Source organism: Gracilinanus agilis, chromosome 2 (assembly GCF_016433145.1).
Source record: "Gracilinanus agilis isolate LMUSP501 chromosome 2, AgileGrace, whole genome shotgun sequence".
In the NCBI taxonomy this organism is placed as follows: Eukaryota; Metazoa; Chordata; class Mammalia; order Didelphimorphia; family Didelphidae; genus Gracilinanus; species Gracilinanus agilis.
In genome coordinates this window covers 217,301,882-217,304,939 of record NC_058131.1, presented here as the reverse complement: position 1 = coordinate 217,304,939, position 3,058 = coordinate 217,301,882, and the positions used below count along the sequence as shown (strand labels likewise).

General features: G+C 41.3%; 1 pseudogene; it reads left to right on the top strand.

Annotated features, from left to right (window-relative positions):
- Nucleotides 1-1,474: 1,474 nt before the first annotated feature.
- Nucleotides 1,475-3,058, top strand: LOC123237040 (annotated as a pseudogene).

The following is a 3,058-nucleotide window of genomic DNA, read 5'->3' as shown; positions in this document are numbered from 1 at the left end:
CCTTCCTTCCTTCCTTCCTTCCTTCCTTCCTTCCTTCCTTCCTTCCTTCCTTCCTTCCTTCCTTCCTTCCTTCCTTCCTTCTTTCCTTTCTTCTTTTGTTTAGATTTATCTAGTCCTGAAAAGGAAAAATTAAAGTCCATTGCTATTATTATTTTTTTACATATTTCCATCTGTTTCTCATTTAGTTTTTCCTTAAAAAAATCTGGGTACTGAAATACTTTTGGCATATAAGTCCAATATTGATAATACTTCATTATCTATAGTAGTCTGCTAATATAATATGGTTATCCTGGTCATCCCTTCAATCTCTATCTATTGGAACCCTGATTCTGTCAGAAATCATGACTGCTACCCCTGCCTTCTCTGGATCAGCTGAGGCATATTATATTCTGCTCTAGCCTCTCACTTTCACTCTATGTATGTCTTTCATTTTTGGTGTGTTTCTTATAGATAACACATTGTCAGGCCATGATTTTTTATCCTTTTTACTAACCATTTTCTTTGCATGGGTGAATTCATCTAATTCCATTCAATGTCTTAGTTAATAGATGTACATTTCCATCCACTCCATTCCTCCTCACTCTCCCTCTTTTCCTTTCTTTTTGCCGGGTCCCTCCTCAGATATCCAATTTCCATTGACCAATATCTTTCCTACTTATATCCTTTCCTCCAAATCCCTCCTTATTTGCTCTCCTTGTCATCTTAGTTCCAAACTGACTCACCTTGCCAAAGGTCAGTCCCTTATCCCTTCTCTCTTACCTTTTAATTCTTACTTTGTCCACTTTTCTCAAAATCCTTTCCTTATCTCCCAACTGTACCCTCCAACTTCTTGGTTTCCTTATCCCCTCACCTTACCCCCTATCTCTAGATATGTACTCCTCTCTCTTTTGTATCTTTCCCTTCCCCAACCCTTTTCTTATTCCCTTGTCCTCTTTTCTCCTAACTCACCCTTCTTTCTCTTATTCCCTCAATTCCCCAGGGGACGCCCAGGCTCTCCCTTATTCCTTCACCCTATCTTCCTATTTCTCTGTAGGTTAAGAAAATTTTTATCATTCTAATTGTGCATGTTGGTCTCTCTTTATCCTAGGTCTGATGAGAGTTGCATTCTAGTACTCCCAGCCTTCTACTCCCTCATCTTCTCCTTGGCAGTGTTTCTACTCATTCCTCCTGCTTATGGGATAGCCATTCCACCCTGCCTCCTCTTGTTCTATTCCACTGCCACTTCAGCCCATTCCATTCCATTCCCTTTAGTTCAAGTCTTCTATCCATATCCCACCCATTCAAAATACCTTGGCAATGAAGCCATTCTCAGGGGCTGTAGATGACATTTTTTTTCATACCAGCATCAAACAATTCGACTTTTGGGTTGCTTATTAGTTTTTCATTACTTTTGTATATTTCTTATACATTAAAATTTCTGCTGAGTTCTGGGTTTTTCTCTAGGAATAGTTGAAGTGCCTTTAGTTTGCCCCCCATGAATCAGACACCAGTTATTAATGTCACTGTCCCCACTAGCCTTCCCCCTGCCACCCAGGTGCCAGTGGAAGTCCTTAAGATTCAGACCCATCTAGAAAATCCCACCAAGTACCACATTCAGCAAGCCCAAAGCCAACAGGAAAAGCAGTATCTTTCTACCACTTTAGCTAATAAACATGCCAACCAAATCCTGAGCTTGCCTTGTCCAAACCAGCCTGGGGACCATATCATGCTACCTGGACCTGGGAGCAGCACACCAAATAGCCCCATGGCTATGCTCACACCTAATTCCAACTGTGAAAAAGAGGGGTTTTAGAAGTCTGAAGAGTGGAACAGAGCTGAGAGTGAGTGCCCAAATATGAATGTGCATTCTCGAGCATTGTGCATGCAGATGGATGATGTAATTGATGACATAATTAGACTCGAATCAAGCTATAATGAAGAAATCCTAGGCCTGATGGATCCAGCCCTACAAATGGCCAATATGTTACCTGTTTCTGGGAATTTGATTAATCTTTGTGACAACCAAGGCATGCCACCTCCAGGGCTGGCAATCTGCAACTCCTATCCAGCCAGTCTGCCCAATGTCAAAAGGGAACTCACAGAATCAGAAACAAGGGCATTGGCCAAAGAGAGACAAAAAAAGGACAATCACAATTTAATCCAATGAAGGAGGAGATTTAACATCAATGACCACATTAAAGAGCTAGGCACTTTGATACCAAAGTCAAATGACCCAGATATGTGTTGGAATAAGGGAACTCCTTTAAGTTTAATTAATTTAGAATATTTTTCCATGGTTACATGAATCATGTTCTTTCCTTCCCCTCCTACCCCGCTCCCATAGCCAAAGAGCAATTCCACTGGGTTTTATGTGTCATTGATCAAGACCTATTTCCATATTATTAATATTTGCGCTAGGGTGATCGTTTAGAGTCTACATCCCCAATCATATCCCCATCGAATCATGCTATCAAGCAGTTGTTTTTCTTCTGTGTTTCTACTCTCACAGTTCTTTCTCTGTATATGGATAGCATTCTCTCTCATAAGTCCATTAGGGAACTATTTTGAAAGCATCTGTGGATTACATCTGAAAACTGCAGTGAGAGCAGTAGCAGGCAAAAGAACTTGAAAGCAGAAACTGGAACATGCCAACAGGCATCTTTTGGTCAGAATACAGGAATTTGAGATATAGGCTGGAGCACATGGACTTTCCCTCATTCCATCTACAGGACTTTGCTCCCCAGAACTGGTGAACTGTGTCATCAAACAAGAACTCTTTCTTGAAAACTGTAATCAGGAAGTCCTTCAGCATCACCCAGACCTCACCTGCACGACCACCCATGATTTTACAGAAGGCACCATCACTTTAAGTAATAATTTGGGGAATGGGACTGAAACAACAACTGCCTACAGTTTTGCTACAAAAATGGGATCCAAACTGGAAGATGTCTTGATGGACAATACTCTCTCTCCCACAGGGGTAACCAATCCACTTATCTCCTTGGTATCTCCTGGAGCTTCCAAAGTAAGTAGCCGGAGGAGCAGCATGACTATGGAAGATACTGATCATGCCTGTTAG